Raw genomic sequence first — 27067 nt, forward strand, 5'->3', positions numbered from 1 at the left:
AAGCAAGCTAGTTAACTGGTCAGTGGATGATCTGGGAGGCAGAATGGACTCCAGCTCTCTCTTCCAGAGCTGTGTAGTGCTGGTTCTGCAAAGCTGACAGCAGTAAAAATTAATCAAACTTCATATTTTTTGACTGTAGTTAGCAGATGTGAACGCACACGGGGAGCAGAGCTGCTGAGAACACGATGTCTGGCTTTACATAGTTATTTTCAAACCAGGACTTAACTTTAAATACAAAGCATTCCATCTGTAAGGCACCTGATTAGGCAGGGTGAGTGCCCCAGGGATCACACAGAAACACCCATATGTCTGTCTAAGGCATGTACATGGCCCTCGCTGCCATTCTGTCTGAGTATGTCACAATCCTTACTGGCTTTACCCAGGCAGTGATTACCCCCATTTTACAGATGGGGAAAGGAGGGATAGAGAGACTAAGTGACTTGGTCACTCATAGAGTGTGTGGCAGAGCAGTGAATTGAACCCATGGCTGCTCAGTCCCAGGGTGGTTCCCTATCTCTTGGGCCAGACTTCCTTTTTCCTTGTCATATCTCCCAGTCTGACTGGGCTGCCCAGGATTTTTAAATCCAGCCCCCAGAACTCAGCCCTGACCAACATCCACAGCTGCATTACACAGGATAGAAATAATCAGAATATAAACTCTCATGCTTCAGAACACCACCCAACCCTGGGGTCAGGAAGAAACCTCCTCTTTGGGCAGGTTATATTGTAACTGTCCATTGTGGGGCTTCTTGCACCTTCCTCTGAAGCAATGTCTGGTGCTAGACACCATTGGAGATAGGATACGGGATTAGAAGACCTATTGGTGTGATTGGTACGGCAATGCCTATAGCCCAGATGGTCAAACTTGGGTGCCTAAAGTCAGACAAATCCTTATTTAGGCACCTAAATAGATGGCCTGATTTTCGGCGGTGCCAAGCAACCTCAGCTCACATTAATTTTAGTGGCAGCTGTAGGTGTCCAGCCCCTCTGGAAATCAATCCATTTGTCCAAGGGCATAAGTATGGGTTTACGTGCCCAGGGACAATTGGGGAGATGCATGAGGACAATGAGTGTAATTAGGCACAAGCATGGACATAAAAGATATGGGATGCAAAGGCTCCTCGGGTGGGGACAGGAGACGAAGGCCTTGTTTGCAAATGGTTTGTGTATCGATTTAACGGAATCGGTTTAGACACGGATATAGTGAAATCAGTGCAACCCTCTTAGTATGGACAGCCTTCCATTGGGTTAAGAATGTACGTTGGCTTAGTGTAAATGGATTTCAAACTGATTTATGCTAAAGTTATTTAAAATACTCTTAATCTGGTAAAGAGTGTCCATGCACCAAGTTGCAGTTGTTTAACAAAGTCAGTTCAGAATCACATCCCAAGTTAAACTGGAGCAACTTGGTGAGTAGCTCTCTGTGTGTGTGTGTGTGTGTGTGTGTGTGTGTGTGTGTGTGTGTGCACCTATGGGGACACAAAGGGTCAGATTGGGGGGACACAAGCACACTGGAATCAGATAGTGAGATGGGTGACAGAAATGGAGACATGGGGAGGTTGGCGATCATGGAGAGGTGGAGAGATCTGGATGAGGGTGTATAGGGCAAGCCCCAAAACACCTCCACACCACAAGAGAAGAGCTAAGGTAAGGAGATCTCCCCCAGAGAAACAGTGCTTGCTGGTAGGCAGAGTGATTTTTAAAACAATTTAATTAAACCACTGCAAAAGGCTGTCAGGACATTTCTTCTGGTTTAGCTTTAAGTCCATTAGGGAGAGGTTTAAGCTAAACTGCAATAAGCCACTGTTAAATCAAAATAAGAGAGAGTCCACATGGGGATTTGTCCTGGTTTAGCTAAACCGATTCAATTAAATGGGTGCAAGTTTGTGTGTAGCTGATTCCACAGAGAGGGGAAAAGCCTCAAGCCCCATCTTCGCCACAGCAGCGAAAAGGGATGAATTCTGAGTGTCCCCCACCTCTCCAGATGTTTGCTAACTAATAATGGGAAGAAGAGCTGTGATAAATGAACGGGTGGGGGGGGGGAGGTAGCTTCTTTTTATGGACACTCAGCCAGCCAGTTAGCTATAAAATTCCTCTTAGTAGTTGTTCTCTACTTGCTTTACCTGTAAAGTGTTAACGAGCCCACAGGTTAAAGGAAAGGAGTTGGCACCTGACCAAAAGAGTTGATGGGAGGGCTAGAACTTTTTAAAATTGGGAAAAAACTTCCCTTTATCTGTTTTTTGTTGTTCTCCGGAGAGCGGAGACACAGAGCAGCAATGCTGTAAGCAACTTTAAACCCAGGTATGAAAAAGCATCAATTCATACCTCGAACCTACTTATCTGAAATCTAGCTATGTAAGTAGATCAGAAATGTCTAGAAAGATGCAATTAGGTTTATTTCTTTTATTTTGTAAGGCTTGTGGACTCCTCTGTGCTAACCCCAGATGCTTTTGTTTTGCTTGTAACCTTTAAGCTGAACCTCAAGAGAGCTATCTTGATGCTTAATTTTTGTAATTGTTTCTTTTAAGATCTAGCAAAAAGCCTAAGTTCCAAATGTATTTCCTTTCTTTTTGGATTGAATAAAATTTACCTTTTTTAAGAACAAGATTGGATTTGTGTGTCCCTAAGAGGTTTGTGCACATGTTGTTTAATCAGCTGGTGGCAACAGTTGAGTTTCTTTGTTTTTTTCTCAGCTTTTCCTGGGAAGGGGTGGTGGTGAAAGGGCTTGAGGGTATGTCACAGGAAGGAATTCCCAAGTGTTCCTTCCTGGGTTCTCAAAAGGCGGGGGGAGGGGGAGGAGGTTTGCACTTGGGTGATGGCAGCATCTACCCATCCAAGGGCAGAGAGAAGCTGTGACCTTGGGAGTTTAATACCAGCCTGATTGGCCAGTATTAATTTTTAAAATCCTTGCAGGCCCCCACTTTCTGCACTCCAAAGTGCCAGAGTGGGGAATCAGCCTTGACAAGACCTGTAGCCATGTTCAGGGTGCTGCAGGTTGGGTGGGGAGCAGATGGTCTGTGGGCACCTCAGACACAGTTACATATGCATCTTGCTAGTCAAAGAGGTGGCACTGACGGCTTCCCAACCTTGCATGCCCACGTGCGGCTGTGCTATTAGCTATGGAAGCCTTCCCATTCTGCATCTGTTCTGCCTTTTACATCTGTGGCATAGGGTTTTTCAAGCTGCTATATTATGCATCAGCACAAATAGCAACCACTGGGAACCAGACTAAAAAATGAAAGGATAGAGAGTGAGACCCAGTGGAGCTAGATAGGGATGGAGCCAGAGTTAGACACTGATACAGTAAATTGGAATAGGAATAACAGTACTGTCAAAGATTAAAACCAACTATACAGAACAATATGGGCTGCTATAGGCAGGCAAAGTTGGTTGATGGTAATTCAGAGAAGCAAGATTGATGTGCTGCCCATATAATTATCCCTCCTAGCAGAACTTCATTAATTTGCACTGCATTCATCCAAATGACTGCCAGTGATCAAAAGTGCCTGGTGGTCTCACCCCACTTCTGCGGAAGGATTTAATAGAAGAGTGCTGTGTTGGGGTCTCCTGCTCCTGAGACCGTGGTACCTCAGGGCATTCACTAGCAGGCTCTGAAACATCGCAAGTCATGTCTACAGCGGTCGTGAGGGAATTATCACAGGGTGTTTTGTGATTGGTTTGATTGCGTTTGTTTGCTCATGTGATCCTTTGCAGAATATGGTGATTCTCCGTGGGTTTCCAGTCATGAGAGAGAACTAATGAGACTCTACAGGCTTCACTCATATAGGCAACTGCCGTTCAGACCGAAACAAAGGATCCATTGCAATCCCCAGTTTTCACAAGCTTGGAAATTTCTGAAATGAGTGATTTGGCCAAGGGATGGCCACAATTTGGGCAAGACCTGCCTTGACCAGGTGTACAAGGGAATAAAGGTAGCAAGGAACCTCCCCACTTGCTCATCTGCACTGCAGGAGCTGGATGTGACCCGGCCCATTAACTTCCCTGAATGAAAGGGCCAGGAGAGGGGGCTGCAGATCTGCATTTACCCTGATCCATTGGCCCAAGTACCTTGTGCAACCATGGCTGGAGGGGTTCAGCCTTTGTTCCAGCTCTTAGGTTGGAGTTGCAGCTGGGGGGGCCAGGGCCGAGGGGGTGTGTGGCTATAGAGCAGTCCCACATCCTAGCCCTAAATTGCAGGGCTGGATCTCATCTCTCAGCTGCCCCTCCCTTCTCCCCTATGGATACCTGGACTTTAGGTGTGAACTTCACCCTTAGTTAATGTGTCACTAAAGATTTTGAACAGGAGTAATTGTGGCACCTTAGAGATTAACAAATTTATTTGAGCATAAGCTTTCGTGGGCTACAGTCCACTTCATCGGATGCATAGAATGGAACATATAGTAAGGAGATATATATACACATACAGAGAACATGAAAAGGTGGGAGTTGTCCTACTAACTCTAAGAGGCTAATTAATTAAGAGAAAAAACTTTTGGAGTGATAATTAAGATAGTCCATTACAGACAGTTGACAAGAGGTGTGAGGATACTTAACATGGGGAAATAGATTCAATGTGTGTAATGGCTCAGACATTCCCAGTCTCTATTCAAACCTAAATTGATGGTATCTAGTTTGCATATTAATTCAAGTTCAGCAGTTGCTTGTTGGAGTCTGTTTTTGAAGTTTTCTGTTGCAAAATTGCCACCTTTAAGTCTCTTACTGAGTGACCAGAGAGGTTGAAGTGTTCTCCTACTGGTTTTTGAATGTTCTGATTCCTGATATCAGATTTGTGTCCATTTAATCTTTTGCATAGAGACTGTCCGGTTTGGCCAATGTACATGGCAGAGGGGCATTGCTGGCACATGATGGCATATAACACATTGGTAGATGTGCAGGTGAACGAGCCCCTGATGGTGTGGCTGGTGTAGTTAGGTCCTATGATGGTGTCCCTTGAATAGATATGTGGACAGAGTTGGCACTGGGGTTTGTAGCAGGTTAGTGTTTTTGTTCTGTGGTGTGTAGTTGCTGGTGAGTATTTGCTTTAGGTTGGGGGGTTGTATGTAAGCGAGGACAGCTGTGTCTCCCAAGATCTGTGAGAGTGAGGGATCATCTTTCAGGATAGGTTGTAGATCTTTGATGATGCGCTGGAGAGGTTTTAGTTGGGGGCTGAAAGTGACAGCTAGTGGCGTTTTGTTATTTTCTTTGTTGGGCCTGTCCATTAGTCTCTTAGAGTTAGTAGGGTAACTCTCACCTTTTCATGTTCTCTGTATGTGTACATATATCTCCTTACTATATGTTCCATTCTATGCATCCGACGAAGTGGGCTGTAGCCCACGAAATCTTATGCCCAAATAAATGTGTTAGGCTCTAAGGTGCCACAAGGACTCCTCGTTGTTTTTGCACCAGAGAAGTAGATCACATCATGGAATAGGCCACCCAAATATCCCGAGAGAACCTGCTTCAATACAGAAATAAAACCTCTTCAGACTGCACTCCTCTAGCTGTCATCTAGCACCCCACTCTGGAACCCATATGGGGGTCTCATCAAAAAACTACAACCCATAGTCAATAGGGAACCTATCCTGAAAGGAATCTTTCCTGCCTTCAAAAAAAAAAAAAAAAAAAAAAAACCAAACACCTATCCAAGCTCATCATCAGAAGCAAGCTCCCCACAGATCAGGACACACCAACTCAAAGTGGCACCAGACCCTGCCATAAGAACAGATGCAAAACCTGCAGACATATCTCCACTGCTACAATGATCTACACAACACCCCTTTCAAGATCCATCAGTCCTACACATGCCTATCACAACATGGGGTGTACCTCATCCCAGGGCCGCCCAGAGGATTCAGGGGGGCTGGGGCAAAGCAATTTCAGGGGCCCCTTCCATAAAAAAAAGTTGCAATACTATAGTAACATGTATTTGGAAATGTAAAAAAATAACCAGTGAAATACATTCAAAAATTAATTTTTAATAATTTGAAAATACACGAAATATATTATTTAAAAACATGAAATTCTTTAATGGTATGTATACTTTTGCAATTACGTAATGGGCTGTCGCTGTGTGATGGTGATGGTTGATGCCAATGGACTGTCACTGCCTGGGGGTGGCGCTGCTGTTGCCCAGGGCTGGGTGGGGAGCTGGGCTCTGGGTCGGGGGGTGCCCAGCTCAGAGTGGCTGGGCTCAGAGCTGGGGGTCAGGGCTGTGGGGGGATGGGGTCAGGAGGTGCCCGGCTCAGAGGGGCTGGGCTTGGAGCTGGGGGTCAGGGCTGTGGGGGGATGGGGTTGGGGGGTGTCCAGCTCAGAGGGGCTGGGCTCAGAGCTGGGGGTCAGGGCTGTGGGGAATGGGGTTGGGGGGCGTCCGGCTCAGAGGGGCTGGGCTCAGAGCTGGGGGTCACTATGGTCTGTGGGGGATGGGGTCGGGGGGTGTCCGGCTCAGAGGGGCTTACCATGCTGCTTACCCCCGCCTGCCCCATCCCCTGGTGCCTCGGCGCGTCCAGGAGCGGCCCTGGATAGCACTGCAGAGGCGTTTCCAGCGGGGCCTGAGGTCCTGTCGCTGGGCCACAGCTCGTCGCCCCGCCCCCTTACCATGCGGCTCTGAGCGGGAGGAGCTCAGTCCCTGCCTGAGCCACGCCATTGCAGCGCTGTCCAGGGCCGCTCCTGGACGCGGTACGCCGAGGCGACGGGGGATGTGGGAAGGCAGGTCGGGTCGTGGGGGCCCCTGCGGGGCCTGTGGCCTGGGGCAAATTGCCCCACTTGCCCTCCCCTCTGGGCGGCCCTGCCTCATCCAGGGCATTATATGCCCCAATAACAACTATGTGGGTAAAACCAGACAATCACTACTTTCTTGCAGCAAAATGATAAAAGACTAAGGGCTTGTCTACACATATATTTTATAAAAAGAAGAACAGGAGTACTTGTGGCACCTTAGAGACTAACAAATTTATTAGAGCATAAGCTTTCGTGGACTACAGCCCACTTCTTCGGATGTTAGTCTCTAAGGTGCCACAAGTACTCCTGTTCTTCTTTTTGTGGATACAGACTAACACGGCTGTTACTCTGAAACTTGACATATATTTTATAGCACTCTAACTTGCTAGCTCAGGCTATGAAAAATCACCCCCCTGAGCGCAGCAAGTCCGAGCGCTTTAAAGTGCTAGTGTAGACAGCACTCAGCGCTAATCCCCTCGTGGAGGTGGATTACCAGGAGGGTTGGGAGTTCTGAGGGGGCGGGAAGTGGGAGGGAGTGGAAGGGGCAGGGGCGGGGCTAGGGCAGGACAGGGGCGGGGCTAGGGTTGGGCTCCTCCCGTCCTCTTTTTTGATTGTTGAAATATGGTAACCCTAGGCATGACCACACTCGCACTTCAAAGTGCTGCTGCGGGAGCTTTCCCATGGCAGTGCTTTGAATTTTCCATTGTAGACATACCCTTAAACACCATATCACCCTATCACTTGTGGGGGAATACTTCTCACAAAGTGATCACTCTGTGTCTGACTTCTCATCCCTCATCCACAAACGAAACCTGCACAACACTTTCAAAAGAGGAGCCTAGGAGCTTAAATTCATAACTTTGCTAGACACTAAAAATCATGGACTGAACAGAGATACTGGATTGATGGCACATTACAATCTTCTACCCACTATCAACAACTCCAACTGCTTCCCCCCCTTTCTTTCCTATGACTGGAAGGGTGTTAATGGGACACTTCACCTTGAATGACCCTTTGAAATATGTGTTAACTACTTATGCTAAGCAATCTGTTCCACCTTGTATTTAGCTGTGACACTGATTACATTTCCCAGACCTGAAGAAGAGCTCTGTGTGAGCTCAAAAGCTGGTCTCTCTCCCCAACAGAAGTTGGTCTAATAAGAGATATCACCTCACCCACTTTGTCTCTCTAATATCCTGGGACCCACATGACTACTCCAGCCCTGCATACCAATAACTGTGGATACAGTCAGTAAACTGAAAGATGGAAGCAGCAGATAGGCATGCATAGAGCTAACGATTAATAGTCACAGAGCACACACGTTCAGTGTACAGATGCATAGTCACCGCATATAGACTCAGCACTGAAGTGAAGAGATACAGATGGACTGACTGATGGAGATAGGCAATGTAGATTGATTTGGAAGTTGTGTAATAAGCCAGTGAGCAGAGACCGATTTATGGATAGCTTCTAAGTAGGTAGATGAATCATTACAGTCAGACAAAAGTCTAGTCTCTCTGAGCTCACTCACCCTATGCTCGCTGCCAGAACAAAATGAGACAAAGGAGATAAAAAGTATTTCAGGGACGTCCTATGGCCTGTGTTATACCATAGGTCAGACTAGTGTTTCTCAACCTTGGGGTCACAGGATGGGTTTAGGGAGATCGCAAGTACAGGTAGGGTTACCATATTTGGTGCCTCCAAATGGAGGACACTCCACGGGGCCCCGGCCCCGCCCCCAGCCCCGCCCATGCCCCCTCCCCAACTCCGCCCCCTCCCCAAAGTCTCCGCCCCCTCCCCTGCTTCCCGCGAATATTAAATTCGCGGGAAGCCTGAAGCTGGTAAGGGGGTGTGTGGGGGGAGCAGGCGCGGCCCAGGCTGGCCCCCCGGCGGCGCCAGCCTGGGTCGGCTCGGGCCCTGGGGTGCCAGCCCCGGCCGACCACCCCCAGCCCGCCCAGCACTGCCGGCCCCCGGCGGCCCAGCGCACCCCCCCCGCTATCCCGGACTGGCTCCCGGCCCCGCGGCCCAGCGCACCCCCTGGCGGCCCGGCCCCGCGACCCCGGACCGGCCTGCGGCCCCGCGCACCCCCGGCTCCCCGCCCAGCCCCGCAGCCCGGCGCACCCCCCCGCTACCCCGGACCGGCTCCCCGCCCGGCCCCGCGGCCAGGCGCACCCCCCCGCTACCCCGGACCGGCTCCCCGCCCGGCCCCGCGGCCCGGCGCACCCCCCCGCTACCCTGGACCGGCTCCCCGCCCGGCCCCGCGGCCAGGCGCACCCCCCCGCTACCCCGGACCGGCTTCCCGCCCGGCCCCGCGGCCCGGCGCACCCCCCCCGCTACCCCGGACCGGCTCGCGGCCCCGCGCACCCCCCCCGCTACCCCGGACCGGCTCCCCGCCCGGCCCCGCGGCCCGGCGCACCCCCCCGCTACCCCGGCCCGGCTCGCGGCCCCGCGCACCCCCCCGCTACCCCGGCCCGCGGCCCGGCGCACCGCCCGGCTCCCGGCCCGGCACCGCGCCCCCAGCTCCCCGCCCGGCCCCGCGCCTGGCCCGGCACCATGCCCCCGGCCCCGCGACCCCGGCCCGGCCCCGCACCGGCCCGGCCAAAGAGGCCCCGCCCGAGCCCTCCATCCCTCCCTCCCGATTTTCCCGGACATGCCCGGCTTTTGGGGATTTCCCCCCGGACGGGGATTTGAACCCCCAAAAGCCGGACATGTCCGGGAAAATCCGGACGTATGGTAACCCTAGTACAGGGCCAGTGTTAGGAGGTAGCAAGTAGGACAGTTGCCCTGCAGCTCGGGGCAGAAGCCCAAGCCAAAGCCCGAGCCCCGCCACCTGGGGCTGAAGCATGTAACTTAGCTTTGTGGGGTCCTGGGCAATTGCCCTGCTTGCCATCCCCTAATGCTGGCCCTGAGTATTATTTCTCATTTACTTAATGATATTTAAGGTGGTATATTAAGATAATTAATACTAATTTTCCAAGTCTGAGTAGGGGGCTCACAAGTTTGGGTTTTTTTAAGTCCAAAGAGGGTTTCCAGCGCAAAAAGGTTGAGAAATACTGGAGAGGAGCTCAGTGGTCCCTTCTGGCGTTAGAATCAATGCAATCCCACTCATCCACGAGCTAGCATATTCTCAACAGTCACACTCTGGGGAAAAATCCAGAGCCCGGCTGTTTTCCTGTGTCTCTACCAACTGGCTTTTCACGAAAAACAGCCTTTTCACAGCTGCTGTTCGCCTCCTCCCGCATGCCGCTGAGCCTTCTAGAATGCCTGCTTCACCTCCCCAAAACATAGGATGGAACCCTATGGCCAGGAGCAGCCAGGAAATGTGGCCATAAGCACCTTCGCTACTCCACTTTAATTTTTCTTGGCTCCCCCTGGCTCACAGAAGCGGTTAGACCACAGCGTTTATATCTAGAGTGATGTTCTGGACAAGGGATAGCTTCTGCATGAACTCATCATGCCTGCTCATGATACTGACCAGTACCTTTGCTGTAACAGCCCAGCCGGGCGGTCCTTATGGGGGTCAGCACCTGCTCATGCCATTTGTCCAGTGGTGCTCACCCAGGATTGCACCATTGGGCCCCCAAAGTTAAAACTCAGTGCTGTCCTAGTCCAAACCACCTTGATTTGGTCTAGCTGCAAAGCCTGTGGGGAAAGGTTGAGAGGTTAGTGATGGGAGTGGGGAGGGGTAGAGGAGGTGGGTGTTTTGCTTTGTATATGATTGCCTAGAAGTGGGTTATATAGCAAGACACATTGGTGTGTGTGTAGGGGGGTGGCTTTATACTGGGTTTGCTATTTTATATATGGTACATGAATGCTGTATGGCACTATCCTATTGAAAACCCAGAGGTCCAGTTTGATATGTCCAAATGAATAAATAAATAACCAAATGGGCCAAATCACCACATGGTCTCAACTCACCTAATGTCAGGGCCCATGCCTTTCCGTGTGTTTATACTGCATCTAGCATAAGGAGATCCCAATCCTGACTCAGGCTCCTGGGTGCTACCACAGAACAAGTAAGTTAATTAATAATGTTTATGAGCTGCTAAAAACTTTCTTAGACACTCGGTGAAAATCTGAAGATGTTAAGGGAGAAATATTCCTGTAGGATCATATCACATACAGGTTGCAAATATCAGGGGGTAGCCGTGTTAGTCTGTATCCACAAAAACAACAAGGAGTCTGGTTGCAAATGAATCCTTTAAAAAAATTACAAATGGGCCAATGGAGTCCCCCTGTTTATATTGGATTCCATCTCTTTCTGAGGATAGGACTCTTGTTTTGTACTGTTTATATTCTGTTGTCCTTTAGACTGTAACCACTTTGGGGCAGGGAGCTATTATCCGTCTGCCCTGTCCAGTGGCCAGAGAAAAGAATCCTTTTTATGTTCATTACAACCAAGCCCTGTCTGTTCTCTACTTCATAATGCCATCGTCAATCCTAGGGATTCAGGAATGGTCACTTAAGTGGTGCCTAGTGGAGCTGATCAGAAAATAGATTTTTCCAGCCCATGAAAAATGTTGAAATTAAAAAAAAAAAAGCAAACAAACAAAAAAACTTATATGCCAAATCAGGTGAAAAGCCAAAATTTTGAATTTTTTTAATGGAATGAAATTCTGGAAAAGAAAGTTGTTTTGGGATAATTGAAACATTTTGTTTTGATAAATTTGAAGCTTGACATTTAAAGATCGACCCTTTTTATTTTTATTTTTTTATATAAAATAAATTTGAAATCAAAAAGTCATTTTGAAATGAAAAATCTAAACTTTTCATTTGACATTTTTGAAACTTTTCCCAATTTTTTGTCATAGTGAAATTTAATCAAACTTGATACAATTTTGAAAAAAAAAATCGGTTTTATCGAAATGGCATTTTCTGAGAAAAAACTGGTCTGATTAAAATGTTATGGCCTGCTGTAATGCCTAGGACTTGTACAGACCTGGATTTCACCCACAGTGAGTAAACCCTTTAGGTATATCTTCAGTACAGAATTAACTCATGTTACTCTGCTTGAGTTAGTCTCACTCGAGTAAGAGTGGCAATACTGTGAAATACCAATAACACATGAGTTGTGTATCCACACCGGACCTTGAACTCTATGAAGTCTTTTCAGTGAACTTGTGGGAGAACATGTCTGTCTTTTCAGGGCACATGGGGGCAATTGTGGGGAAGAACTGGAGGATAAGAGATACTTGAGTGGCACTAGCCTGTGTTCACACTATAAAGGGATCATGTTAGCAGGTGATAAGTTACTCGAATTTCAGTCTATACCCCCTCTCGGGCCAGCCCACTTGAGTTAAAAGCACAGGCCACCGGCCTGCTAAGGGGTTTTGTCTGTGGATGGGACTTGATTTAGGACATTCAAGTTATAACTTGAGTTAACTTTGCAGTGAAGACAAGCCCCTAGAGACCACAGGGGAACCCAACAGAGGGAAATAAATCTTCATGCTAGCTGGCTACCCATCTGCTTTCTAACCTACAGGAGAGAAAGCTTTGCTGAAATTTACCATGATCACCAAGTACTCAAGGGCAGGGCTGGCTCCAGGCACCAGCGAAGGAAGCAGGTGCTTGGGGCGGCCAATGGAAAGGGGCATTCCGGGTCTTCGGCGGCAATTCGGCAGCGGGTCCCTCAGTTCCTTTCTTCCTCTTTGGGCTGCCACCGAAGTGCCACCAAAGAGGAAGAGAGGGAGTGAAGGACCCGCTGCCGAATTGCCACTGAAGAATGGAGTGGCACGATTGAGCTGCTGCCGAAGTGCCGCTGATCGGCTTTATCCTTTTTTTTTTTTTTTTTTTGCCGCTTTGCCGCTTGGGGCAGCAAAAATGCTGGAGCTGGTCCTGCGCAAGGGACAGAGACTTGGAAGTGATATGCACAAATTTGTGTAGAGCATTGTGCCCTTGTTTGCCACCACACTCCGACTCTGATCTGACCAGCCCCACAGCAATTGGGCAGAGAGTTTGTCTGGTGCGCTAGGGGTGGGGAATGTGGCACATGGACAGAGAAAGTCAGGAGGCAGGACTGCTTTGCAAATTAGAGCAGGCAACATTTTCAGGTGCCAGTTTAAGCAAGTCAAGAGAGAAATTCGTAACTAGAAAAGCAAAGGAGCCACATCCCCACTGGCTGGATTCTTGGATTTTCTGTTCTGCTGACCCCTGGGTAAAAGCCATTTCAATGACACTCTCCCCTTTAAATGCCGAGTAGGATTAGGATGAACTCACACACAGCAGGCATGTTACGTGAACTCTGTTAGTGATAAAACTAGGCTTGGAAGGATTAGATTTTTTAATGGTAAATGTTGGTAAATGTCAATTTCATCATACACACAGAACCCAACAAAAATATTTCCATCCATACTTACAAAATTTACAGACAGGCAAAGTAAGAAAAATGCTGCTTGAGAGTTATTAGTGTGATTTAAGGTTTTTTACTTTGTATATTTTGACATGATGGTGACAACTTGTGTTTTAACGGTTGAAAAATGTTCATTTTTTGAATCTCAACATCTACTGTCGGTAAATAATTGTCTGAACCCCTGCCCCGTAATTTTGTGCAAATGTGAAAATTTAAATCGATAAAAATAAAAAAAGCTTAAAAATAAATGTGGATATTAGCCATCAAAATGACTTACAAATAAAAATTGCATTCTGCCAAAGCTAGACAAAACCCGCGAGTTTGCAGAAAATGGAATCACCACTTGACCTCATTGTTTGTCACTCAATAGAACATTGTGGTGTTCATGGTATTTCTCTGGCTAAAATGGACAAACACATTTCCTGGAAGCAGATACCAGGGATGTCCAGCACTAGGACAAGAATTAAATAAATACCTTAATGTTACTACTAGGAACAACGAAATCCTGCCTAAATGAGGGCCATAAAAACAGAGAGAAAGAGAGAAACAGAAGAATGAAAGCTGATACAATCAAGAGACTGAGAGAGGCTGGAATAGAAAATAAGATCTTTGTAGGAGAAAGAAAGGTTAGAAAAGCCAGTGGTGCTCTCAATCCTTATTCAATTTCCATGGGAATATAATGGGTGTTGGATTATATACTCCCATGAGCTGTAGTGACAATGAGAGAGAGAAACAGGAATCCTTTTATTCCCACGTTTTCATTGCTGCTCAGCTATTGTAAAAAAAAAAAAAAAAAAATCCTAGGCTGGGGCATGAAACACCCCATCCCATCCAACAGGGCTTTTGATCACTGCGCCACTTGAGCACAAAAAATGGCTGTATGTCTGCACTCCAGCAGATCATGGGTAACATTTGCCACAGTGCCTAAGTGATTTAAGAACCCAGCCCCCATTGTGTTTCAATGAGATTTAGGCTCCTCAGTGCCTAAGCCACTTTTGAAAATTAGACTTAGTCACTTAGGTGTTTGAGAAAATGTTGCCCCATGATTCTTGACCTCGAGGAAAAGAGGGAGAACACTTTGGTGGAAACTGGAACACGGATTTTATTAGCTATCACACCTCTCAACAAGGCTCACAGAAGAATTAAAGGTGTTACTGCCGCACTTCCTAAGTCTTCACACAGCTTAATTTTTCAGTTCACTAATAGTGTATTGACAGGACAAGCTATATAAGTATTGCCAGCACATAAATAGAAAGAGATCAACTCCATAGTTATCTGCCAGACGTAGGTACAGTCTGCTCAGGAATGGGCTTCACAGCATTTTGGGGGTTTGATCTCCTGTTTATTTCTCATTATTATCCATATCTGATTTAGCATCAAGCTGTCCCCTAGCGGGATGCCATCCCTGCCATCTCTTTCTTCTCCCCCAGAATTAGGCACAGTTTTTCCTCATTGCTTTTTCATGGGAAGGCTTTGATAGTTTCTGATAATCTGAGGAAATATCTCTGTTGTGTTCCCTTGTATCTGGGAAACTGGAATAAAAAGAACATCTCTTTGTTTCCTTCTGTCCTCCGTCACGCTGGTTGCATAGTCATTTCTCTCTGTTTGCGTGGGACTGTCTCTCCCATTTTCCACTACAGCTCATTCTGTATTTTAGTGAGGTTTGCACATTTCATATTTCATTGGAGTGAGGCAGTGTGCTGGTTCCGTGCTGGGATCTGATTTTCATTTCCCGGTGGCTTGCATTTAGGAGTTTTACATGTTGGTCCAAGTTCTCAAGCATTCGGGGCGAAGTTGTTTGCTCCCCTGGTTGGGAGAATGGTGTGGTTGAGACTCAGGAGTGATACTGTGTACTACGTATCAGGGGGTAGCCGTGTTAGTCTGTATCTACAAAAACAACAAGGAGTCTGATGGCACCTTAAAGACTAACAGATTTATTTGGGCATAAGCTTTCATAGGTAAAAACCTCACTTCGGGCTCTGTTCCCAACTGGCTTTAGTGGTGGATCTTTCAGTGCTTTGCTGCTTGTGTTCCTGACTCTGCAACAAGTGGCAGCAGCTGTGAAAAGCAAGATGATGCAGAGCATAAAGAAAAGTAGATGAGGATAACCCCTTCATTGTATAGAGGGATTGTCCCACTAGATTCACGGGCACCCAGAAGGAGGGGAGGGGGACTTTGGTTGACTATGAGGATGGAGGCCTCAAATATGGTCTGGTGCCTAAAAGCACAGAGCGGGAGTTATGTTATATTCAGGAGGCAGCTGGGTTCAGTCCTTTTTATATTTCATTTCAGTTACGCATCAAACAAAGTTACGTTTTTACCACTAGAGGGGGTCTTGTGCATGAATAGAACCTTGCTTCTGGTTTATCAATTCAAGCTCTACCTGTGCTACTGTTACTTTAAGGGAGCTAGGCCTGATGAGATATCATATTCAGGTATAAAGCCTTTAGCTTATATTTGTTTTTTTTTTCTTTGCCCAGGACAGAATAAAACATTTGCTTCTCATTAACTCTATTGTCATCCCTTATGAAAAGGTCTGATAGCGTGAGCTCTTCAGTTTAGCAGAGCAAGGTCTAACATGATCCAGTGGCTGGATGTTGAAGCTAGACAAATTCAGACTAGAAATAAGACCTACATTTTTAACAGGGAGGGTAATTAACCACTGGAACAATTTCCCAAGCGTCATGGTGGATTCTTCACCAGTGGCAACTTTTAAATCAAGATTGGATGTGTTGTTTTTCTAACAGATCTACTCTAGGAATTATTTTGGGTCTGTTCTCTGGTCTGTGTCATACAGGAGATCAGACCTGATTATCATAATGGGCCCTTCTGGCCTTGGAATCTATGGGGAAAAAACAAACAAAAACAACAGTCTGAGAAAGCCACATTTTGCAGTAAGGATGCTGCAATGTCTTGGGTGACTCCTGTAGTACACCAGTTCAATTAACACCTAGCAAGTCTTTTTTATTTAATCTGTCATCTCAGCCCCTCTCGCAGAATGTGTGTGTGCAGGTAGGTTTCTGCACATTTGGCATACAGGGGTGTGTAGGTGTGTGTGCATCCTATATCAAGCAGGCTGAATAGGAAAAGGTGAACATGCCCTCAATCTCTTTGTCACACACCTGTACCTGCAAAATGCACAGAAGAGAATGCATGGAGTTGGTACCATATAGTAAAATCCCACTAGATTATATTAGATGTGGGGCAGGGAATATCATTTGGCTCTATCTGTACAGCACCTAGCACAGTGGGGGCCTCTAGGGCTGGGACTCCTATAGCTGCCACCATAACAATAATAATTACTGGGGTGTTTGATTAGGCTGGTGATTTGAGAAAGAAGCTCTCCACTGCCCATTCTTGGGGGGAAATCCTGGCTCCGCTGAAGGCGACAGCAAAATTCCCATTGCAGGCAATGAAGCCAAGCTTTTGCCCCGGATATCTTCAGCCAGCCACAGAACATAGCTGCCAGCACAGCGACTGCCCTGAGGCGCCCCTTTGCTATTTTAAACGGGCTCCTGATTGCTCTAAAAAGGAAATAAGGGTGGACAAAGGCACTCAGTCAAGGATCCTGGAGGCTGTATCCTGACAGCTATGTTTATGATGTCATTCATGTTCAAGTGCCTTGCTAATGGCACGCTGCTATGACTCACCCTTAGCCAATTGCCTGGCTGGGGTTCTTAGGCCTTTTTTTCCCCTAAATTGTTTTTAATCACAGGCCTGAGATTGATTTATTGCCTTCCACTCCATCTCGCCTCAGCCCCAGCTTTTTAATAATATACAGAAAAGATTTAAATGGGCCAGGATGCTGCAGTGACACAGTATTTTCTTTATTGTGTGGGTGATGAAGGGAGAAGCATCAGGATTATTGGATTAAACACTGCCGTCTATTTACTTGCCTTTTCACAGGCGAATCAATCTTCTCCATACCCTATATCTTGTCACACAGGAAGCTGCACCTGAAGGGGAGCCAGGATGGATTAAGTCATGCTGTTTAATCTGCTGCTGCTATTTGAATCATTTCCAAATGCTCTTCCTGGATTAGCTGGCCTAGTTCTGCATCCACATACGGTGCGAGGGGAAAGTCTATGGAGTTAGAACTCATTTTAGCGGCTGGGAGGGGGTGAAAGGGTGGGTCTGAGAGAGCGTGAGATGAACTCTAAACCTGATGGATGTCCCTGACAGTGATTCAAATCTCACCAGTGGCTCAAATCTAACCAGTGCATTGTTGCCATTTTAAAAATGCTTCGTGGCAGGCGAGCTGTGATCTCATTAGCTGATGAGCTGAATGATGCAGACCGTTATCCCCCAATGAGGGCACATGTTGGACTATAATTCTGCTTTACCAACCAGAACATGCAGCATGTTGCTCAGTCTGGAGAAGGGGCCCAGGACCTAGCTGGCTCTGCAAGATAGCCCTTTACGCCCATAGATCTACATGCATCATGATTGAGGGGTGGGCAGAGAAGCTGGGGAGCGGCCTGCTGCGTCTGGCGTATTCCCTCTCCTGCGCAGGAAACATTCAGTGTAAAAATAACAGATCTGTCCATTTTGCTTAATGTAGCATCTGTGTCTCCTCTGTGCCCTCGGACCTCCACTTGGGGGTGTGTGTGTGTAACAGATTCCAGGTGCTGGTTGGTAGCCACTGGGGATTGTGGCTGCTAATACATGCACCTCTGGCTGAGGATCTGTGAGAGTGAAGCCAGGGTTTGCTGCAGATACCTGGCCCCTGGTTTTTACAGCCCCAGCTCCTGCCTGCATCATATTTCAACTGCTCCTTCATAGAAGGGGGAGAACAGGAGCCAAGGCTGCGTGCCAAAACCCCCGGGGGCCTTTGATTACTTTGTTCCTCTCTGCACACTTGGATGTGGAAGAGGAATGCATGGCCCTGGGTATGTATGTTTGGGCATGTGTGTGCACACGAGTGTGTGTGTCTCTGTGTGTGAGTGTGCATGTGCATGTGTATGTGTGTACATACGCACTGCAGACCTGTGTGTATGTGCCTGCAGGAGGAATGGCAAAGGCACAGAGAAAGAGGAGTAGTGACAGGAGAGGGTATTTGAAGCATGTGGGTGAAAGGAGAAAGAAAAGCATGGAACAGAAGGGTGACTGGAAGAGAACAGCACACAAGGAAATAGCATTTAGGGCTTGAGACCTCCAAGGCACTGAACCTGCAGGGGCTCATGAAGGCTCAAGAGGCCTCTGTGAAGCAGAGCAGTGTCATTCCCCCGTCTCCCTCCAGGGCCAGAGGTCTGCCAGGAGCAGATCTCAGCAGGCACCTCATCCTGCAGCCCTGACTCACGCGAAGAAACCTATTGGCTACAACGGGGCAAATGCAGGTGAGCCCAGGTTGGCAGGATTGTGCCCCAGAAGATGCTGGCGCTTGGTCCAGGAACCTGGGCTGCCTCTCACAGGAAAGGGAAGGAAGAACGACTGGAGGTGAAAATGGAAGGGAGAGGGGAGGAAGATGAAGCTCAAATGCAAAAGCTGGCGAAGGGGGAGGATCCATGTAATTCAGGCTGGGGTGTGGCTAATGACTGTATTCCGCCTGCATCTGCCTGGCCTCTGCCCCTCTGTGCTCTTCAGCAGTCAGTTAGGTGACCCTCATCCTTCACTGAAGGGCTAACAGCTCAGCCTGGGCCACAACTGGAATGCTGATCGCCTCCGTCCACCAGCCCCTTGCGCAGCAAGGAGCTGTCACTAGACTGCTTGTCAATATCTATCCAAGGAGCAAGAAGGAAATCATAGCAGGGCTCCCCGGAGGGGTGTTTCTCTCTGCATTTCCACTCCCTTCTCTCCCCGCCTTTCCACCCCATCTGTCTGCCCCCATCTTTGCCCTTTCCCCTCATTTCCTTTCTGGAGCAGGTTTCATGCCCTTTGCACTATTTTCCTCACTGTAACTCTCTTTCCCTTCACGCTTTCTCTCTTCCTTTTCTAGCCTTGTCCCTTCTGTTTCTTTCACATTCTGGGGTCTGCCTCATGGCCGTATCTGATATGCAACTTCTCACACTTTGTCCACCTCCGCTGTGGGTGCAGATGGTCCCCTTCCTGTAGAGATCTCCTCCAGATCCTGGGAATGGGGATCTTTGAATGCCAGGCCCTCTTGGGAGAGAGGGCAGAGGCTGGATGGACTGGGAACAGGAATAGATGAGCTACAAGGGATATGCATGATGCTCCCTTCAGCCCCACAGATATTCCAGCCCCAGCCATTGGATCATCTCCAGGGAGCCCTCCCTCCATCCCTCTCTGGGAGTCCTGGGGCAGCCACAGTCAGGGGGTTGCTGGAGAGGAGGGTGCTGGTGATGCTCTAGGTCTGGGACTCTGTCCTATGGCCTACTCTGCCATCTGGAGTTAGGAAGGATGGGCTAGTGGCCAGGGCACTGGACTGGGACTCAGGAGATGGGGTTTCTATTCCTAGATCTGCCATAAAATCTCTGTGTGACCTTGGCCAAGACACTTCATCTAGGCTGTGCCTTGGTTCCCCAGCCGTAAAACAGAGAGAGTCCCTGTACACAGGGCTGTGTGAGGTGCTCAGAGAGGATGGGGATGAGGGCCAGATAAGAACCTAGATAAACAGGACTGAACCCCACCTTCTTCTGACTGAACATTAGGGGAGGACCTCTGGCAGGGACTTCATCCCCTAGCGCCCCATCCTGCAGGTGGATGGGGGCTCTCTGCCCCAAAGGGTGCAGGCCCCTCCCCTGCAAGGGACCGAGGGGCAAAGGGTGTGCAGGGTGGTGCAGCCTTCAAAAAACACAACGTGGGCAGGGCTGAATCCCACACCTGCCACACCACCTCTGAAAAAAGGAAGCCAAAGTATGCAATTTAAACATGATCGGGGCAACTTTCCGCATCTGCATCTGAGGAAGCAGCTGTTACCAGGTTCAATAGGGGGTCACAGCTCCTATGGGGACAACTGTCATGTGGGATTGACCACTGACAGTCTGACACACTGGAACTGTGCATTTCATGCTGTGTTTTGTTGTTATGCTTCGTGTTGTGGAGCCTGAGCACCTTGTGCATGTGATGGATTTGTCTCTGATTGAGTTGGATGCATGTTATGGCTATGATCTCTATTCTATTTGCTGTCTTCAGACAGTGTTTCTATATAACCCTACTGTATGCTGTACTTCAAACACTATGTGGTGCAATGGGTATCACCACAGGACTGGCTGCAGAGTTAAAATTTCTAGACACCACGAATGACTGCTTCTTTGAGCAGCTCGTCCTGGAATGCACAAGGGGCAAGACAATTCTTGATTTAATCCTAAGTGGAGCACAGGATCTGATCCAAGAGGTGAATATAGCTGAACGGCTTGGTAATAGCAACCATAATGTAATTACGTTTAACATCTCGGGGGGAGGGGGGAATACCAAAGAAGCCCGTCCTAGCAGCATTTAACTTCTAAAAGGGGCACTACACAAAAATGAGGAAGTTAGTTAAATGGAAATTAAAAGGAACGGTCACAAGAGAGAAATGCCTACAAGCTATGTGGAAACTTTTTAAAAACACCATAACAGAGGCTCAAATTAAACGTGTACCCCAAATAAATGTTTAAAAATAACCTGGAAGAGGAGCCAGGGAGCAAGGAACTAATTGGAAGCTAGTTCAGCAGTGCAGGAACCAGGGAAGTCTGTATAAAGCCCAGAGATTGTGAACAGTAAAGGGGCTGCTGGGAAAGACGCAGGAAGGCAGGCAGCAGAAGTCACTTTCTGAGAGAAGGGAGATGGGCTGGCAAATCCAAAGAGAAAGGGGACCCAGTTAGCTAGGAAGAAGCCCAGGGAAACAGCAGCAAGGACTAGGTTAGTACAGGCCTTGGCTGCATGTGGTCTTTGGGCTGGAACTCAGTGTAGAGGGCGGGCCCGGGTTCCCCTACGAGCCACTGAGGGAGTAGTACCAGGGGGCAGTGAGAGGGGATACTGCGTAGGACCACTAGAAAAAAGGGATTTTGCTACCCTGGAAGGTGCGGGGAACACTGAGTGACCCGTCTGGAAAGCTGAATCACCAAGAAGACATTGCAGTTCCTGGAGAGAGAGAGGGACTGCAGAACAGAGAGAGAGAGAGAAAGAGCGACGGCATGCAAACTGTGGAAGGTGGGGATTGACCTCAAGAGCTAATCCCCAGAATGACGAGAAGGAGTCGCCAGACCAGTCGTGAGTGGTGTGCCCTGTGACAGAGGACAAGAAAAATGCCTTTATGGCTAAACAAAAGAATAAAATTGGTGGTTAGAGGCAAAAAGACATCCTGTAAAAACTGGAAGTCAAATCCTACTGAGGAAGATAGAAAGGAGCATAAACTCTGGTAAATCAAGTGTAAAAGTATAATTAGGCAGGCCAAAAAAGAATTTGAAGAGCAAATAGCAAAAGAAACAAAAACTAACAGCAAAAGAATTTTTAAGTATGTCAAGCAGGAAACCAGTCAAACAATCAGTGGATCGATTGGATGATTGAAGTGCTAAAGGAGCACTCAAGGACGATAAGGCCATTTCAGAGAAGGTAAATTAATTTGTTGCATCACTCTTCACTGCAGATGATGTTAGGGAGATTTGCACACCTGAGCCATTCTTTTTAGGTGACAAATCTGAGGATCTGTCCCAGATTGAGGTGTCATTAAGGCTGTGTCTACACTGCCATTTTCAGTGCTAAAACTTTTGTCATTCAGGGGTGTGAAAAAACACCCCACTGAGTGACAAAAGTTTTAGTGCTGAAAAGCACCAGTATAGACAGAGCTTTATCGCCGGGAACCATGCTCCCGGCGATAAAGCTACCACCGCTCATTCGGGGTGAGGTTTTTTTATCGCTGGGAGAGCTCTCCCTCGGTGATAAAGCGTGTCTACACAGCCCACGTCACAGTGCTGCCACGGCCACGCTATAATGTATGTGGTATAGACATATCCTTAAGGAAGCTTCGGAACACATTGATAAATTAAACAGTAATAAGTCAGCAGGACCATATGGTATCTTCCCAAGAGTTCTGAAGAAACTCAGATATGAAATTGCAGAACTACTGACTGTGGTAAGTAGCCTATCACTTAAATCAGCCTCTGTACCAGGTGACTGAAGGACAGCCAATGTAATGCCTACTTTTAAAAAAACGCTCCAGGGGCGATCCTGGCAATTACAGGCTGGCAAGCCTAACTTCAGTATCAGTTGAAACTATAGTAAAAGGTTGAAACTATAGTAAAAGGTTGAAACTATAGTAAAGAACAGAATTACCAGAGACTTAGATGAACACAATAATGTTGAGGAAGAGTTAGCATGGCTTTTATAAAAAGGAAATCATGCCTCACCAATCTATTAGGATTCTTTGAGGGAGTCAACAAGAATGTGGGAAGAGTGCTCCGGTGGATATAGTGCACTTGGACTTTCAGAAAGCCTTAACCAGGGGGCAGGACTACCCAGGAAGACTAGGGCTTTAAAAAGCCAGCTCCTAAGTGACTAGAGGAGCTAGCGAACAGGAGTGACTAACAGGGGAGTTTTGCAAGGGAGTTTACAGAGGGAGTGTGTGTGTGCGTGGGGGGGGGGTGCTGCATACACTTAACATTTCTTAAACTTCTTTAAACTTAAGCCAAAAATCACCCCCTGATTAAAACAACACAACAACCCAGGAATGAGCTGCAGGAGTAAAAAGAGAATGCAGGCAGAAGTCCAGCAACAGAGTGGGGGCTACCCAGTTTATTGCACCCAGTGCAGCATGTATGATTACCTGCCCTATGGGCAGGTGACATTTGTGTGCATTCGTTGCAAGGAGCTCCTGGCCCTCAGAGACTGTGTACAGGCTTTGGAGACCAGGGTGGCTGAACTGGAGGAGCTATGGGAGACAGAGACTTTCCGGGACACAGTAGAATAGTCCCGCCCCCAGTCTGACAGCCTTGGGGAGGATGTGCTCTTGAGGAGGATGAAAGCCTCAGGGAAGGAGAACATCCAACTGGAGCAGAGGGAAATGATCCCATAGTTGGGACCCTCCTTCAGATGATGTTGTGATATCCTCTTGCACTGAGGATACCTCTCTGGGGGAGGGAACTCTAGTTATTAGGAAGAGACAGGTATTAGTAATGGGTGATTTGATCATTAGAAACATAGATAGCTGGGTTTGCGATGACCGGGAGAACCACATGGTGACTTGCCTGCCTGGTGTGAAGATTGCGGATCTCTCGAGACATCTAGCTAGACTTATGTGTAGTGCTGGGGAGGAGTCGGTGGTCGTGGTACATGCAGGTACCAATGACATAGCGAAGGATAGGAGAGAGTCCTGGAGGCCAAATTTAGCATGCTAGGTAAGAGATTTAAGTCCAGGACCTCCATGGTAGCATTCTGTGCAGGGTCAGTTAAACATGCAGAACTGCAGGTCTCAATGCATGGATGAGACGATGATGTAAGGAGGAGGGGTTTAGATTTATTAGGAGATGGGGAAACTTTTGGGAAAGGGGAGCCTATACAGGAAGGATGGGCTCCACTTAAACCAAAATGGAACTAGATTGCTGGCACTTAAAATTAAAAAGGTCATATAGCAGTTTTGAAACTAAGGGCTGGGGGAAAGCGAACAGGTACGGAGGAGCACGTGTTTCAGACAGAGACATCCTTTGGGGGAGGATCTATTAATATAGATCCTCTGTGTCCTAGTAAGGAGGAGAGTATGGAAGATGATAAAATACAGGTAGGATCTGATGAGAAACAGTCAAATGAAAAAAAGTCTGATTCAATTACATCATATAATGGGAGATCGCTAAAAAGTGACATGATTTTAAAGTGCTTATATACCAATACTAGAAGTCTAAATAATAAGATGAGTGAACTAGAGTTCCTAGTATTAAATGAGGATATTGATATAATAGGCATCACAGAAATTTGATGGCATGAAGATAATCAATGGGACAGCAAATATACAAAATATATCAAAAGGACAGAACAGGTCGTGCTGGTGGTGGAATGGCACTATATGTAAAAGAAAGCATAGAATCAAATGAAAGAAAAAATTTGAAATGAACCAAACTGTTCCATAGAATCTCTATGGATAGCAATTCCATGCTCTAATAATAAGAATATTGCAGTAGGGCTATATTACCGACCACCTGACCAGGATGGTGATAGTGACTGTGAAATGATCAGGGAGATTAGAGAGGCTATTAAAATAAAAAACTCAATAATAATGGGGGATTTCAACTATCCCCATATCTCAGGACGGGATGCAGAGATAAAATTTCTTGACACCTTAAATGACTGCTTCTTGGAGCATCTAGTCCTGGAAATCACAAGAGGAGAGGCCATTCTTGATATAGTTCTAAGGGGAGCACAGGATCAGGTCCAAGAGGTTAATATAACTGGACCGCTTGGTAATAGTAGGGTAACCAGTTGTCCCGATTTTATAGGGACAGTCCCGATTTTTGGGTCTTTTTCTTATTTAGGCTCCTATTACCTCCCATCCCCTGTCCTGATTTTTCACACTTGCTGTCTGGTCATCCTAGGTAATAGTGACCATAATATAATTACATTTGATATCCCTGTGGTGGGGAAAACACCACAGTGGCCCAACATTGTAGCATTTAATTTCAGAAAGGGGAGCTACACAAAGATGAAGAGGTTAGTTAAACAGAAATTAAAAGGTACAGCACCAAAAGTAAAATCCCTGCAAGTGGCATGGAAATTTTTTAAAGACACGATAATAGAGGCTCAACTTAAATGTATCCCCCAAATTAAAAAACACAATAAGAGAACCAAAAAAAGTGGAAGTTAAATCCTAGTGAGGAAAATAGAAAGGAGCATAAACTCTGGCAAATGAAGTGTAAAAATACAATGAGGAAGGCCAAAAAAGAATTTGAAGACAGCTAGCCAAAGAATCTAAAAGTAATAGCAATTTTTTTTTAAGTATATCAGAAGCAGGAAGCCTGTTAAACAACCAGTGGGGCCACTGAAAGATTGAAATGCTAAAGGAGCACTCAGGGATGATAAGGTCATTGCAGAGAAATTAAATAAATTCTTTGCATTGGTCTTCACAGTTGAGAATGTGAGGGAAATTCCCAAACCTGAACCATTCTTTTTCGGTGACAAATCTGCAGAACTGTCCCAGATTGAGGTGTCATTAGAGAAGATTTTGAACAAATTGATAAACTTAACAGTAATAAGTCACTAGGACCATATGGTATTCACCCAAGAGTTCTGAAGGAACTCAAATGTAAAATTGCAGAACTACTAACTGTAGTTTGTAACCTATAATTTAAATCGGCTTCTGTACCAGATGACTGGAGGATAGTGTGACGGGGCAAGGCCAGATGGCTATAGGAAAGTAGTGAGAAACAGGTATGTTAGCCCCAGGCTAAACAAATCCCTGTTACTATGGTAACCAAATGGCAGTTGCTCCAGGTTAATCAAGACACCTGGGGCCAATTAAGATCCTTCCAGAAAGCAGTGGAGACAGATAGGTTGATTGGGACACCGGAAGCCAATCAGGGGCTGGCTGAAACTAGTTAAAAACCTCCCAGTTAGTCAGGTGGGTATGCATGTCAGGAGCTGTGGGAGGAAGCTGTGCTTTTGGAGAGACTGAGCATTACACACCATATCAGGCACAAGGAAGGAGGCCCTGAGTAAGGGTGAAGTGGAGCTTGAGGAAGTGGGGCTGCTGTGGAGAAGTAGCCCAGGGAATTGTACGTGTCCTGTTTCTAAAAGGTCAGCTACCATAGTTGATACTATTAGGGTCCCTGGGCTGGAGCCTGGAGTAGAGGGCAGGCCCGGGCTCCTCTCTTTGTCCCCCCTGATTAATCATGAGACTGGGAGACAACAGAGACTGTGCAAGGGAGGGTAGCTTCTCCTCACCTCCCTCGCTGGCTTATGATGAAAATGGCTCAGTGGCTGTGACCCTTGCCTCTAGAGAGAGAAGGGCTACGTGGAGGGTCACAGTGAGCCTCTGAGGCTAGCGAGATCCGCAAGGAAATGCGGGACCCACGGAGACAAGGTCAGAGCTTTGTCACAAGAGCTAATGTGATGCCAATTTTTAAAAAAGGGCTCCAGCGGTGACCTGGTAATTACAGGCCGGTAAGCCTGACTTTAGTACTGGGCAAACTGGTTGAAACTATAGTAAAGAGCAAAATTGTCAGACACATAGATGAACATAATTTGTTATGAAATAATCAACATACTTTTTGTACAGGGAAATGATGTCTCACCAATCTAGAATTCTTTGAGGGGGTAAACAAGCATGTGGACAAGGGGGATCCAGTGGATATAGTGTATTTAGATTTTCAGAAAGCCTTTGACAAGGTCCCATACCAAAGGCTCTTAAGCAAAGTAAGCAGCCAGGGGATAAGAGGGAAGGTTCCTCCATGGATTGGCAACTGGTTAAAGACAGGAAACAAAGGGTAGGAATAAATGGTCAGTTTTCAGAATGGAGAGAGGTAAATAGTGGTGTCCCCCAGGGATCTGTACTGGGACCAGTCCCATTTAAAATATTAATAAATGATCTGGAAAAAAGGGTAAACAGTGGGGTGGCAAAATTTGCAGATGATACAAAACTACTCAAGATAGTTAAGTCCCAGGCAGACTTCAAAGAGCTACAAAAGGATCTCTCAAAACGGAGTGATTGGACAACAAAATGGCAGATGAAATTCAATGTTGATAAATGTAAAGTAATGCACATTGGAAAACATAATCCCAACTATAAATATAATATGGTGGGGTCTAAATTAGCTGTTACCACTCAAGAAAGAGGTCTTGGAGTCATTGTGGATAGTTCTCTGAAAACTTCCACTCAATGTGGAGCGGCAGTCAAAAATGTGAACAGAATGTTGGGAGTCATTAAGAAAGGGATAGATAATAAGAAAGAAAATATCACATTGCCTCTATATAAATCCATGGTATGTCTTGAATACTGCGTGCAGATGTGGTTGCCCCATCTCAAAGAAGATATATTGGAATTGGAAAAGGTTCAGAAAAGGACAACAAAAATTATTGGGGGTATGGAATGGCTTCTATATGAGGAGAGATTAATAAGACTGGGACTTTTCAGCTTGG

General features: G+C 46.9%; 1 protein-coding gene across 3 annotated transcripts in view; it reads left to right on the forward strand.

Moving 5' to 3' along the window:
- Positions 1-27067, forward strand: part of EPHB1 (EPH receptor B1) — a 365030-nt gene that overhangs the window by 171915 nt on the left and 166048 nt on the right. The gene's annotated exons all lie outside the window — the stretch shown is intronic.

Source organism: Malaclemys terrapin, chromosome 9 (genome assembly GCF_027887155.1).
Source record: "Malaclemys terrapin pileata isolate rMalTer1 chromosome 9, rMalTer1.hap1, whole genome shotgun sequence".
NCBI classification, from domain to species: Eukaryota; Metazoa; Chordata; order Testudines; family Emydidae; genus Malaclemys; species Malaclemys terrapin.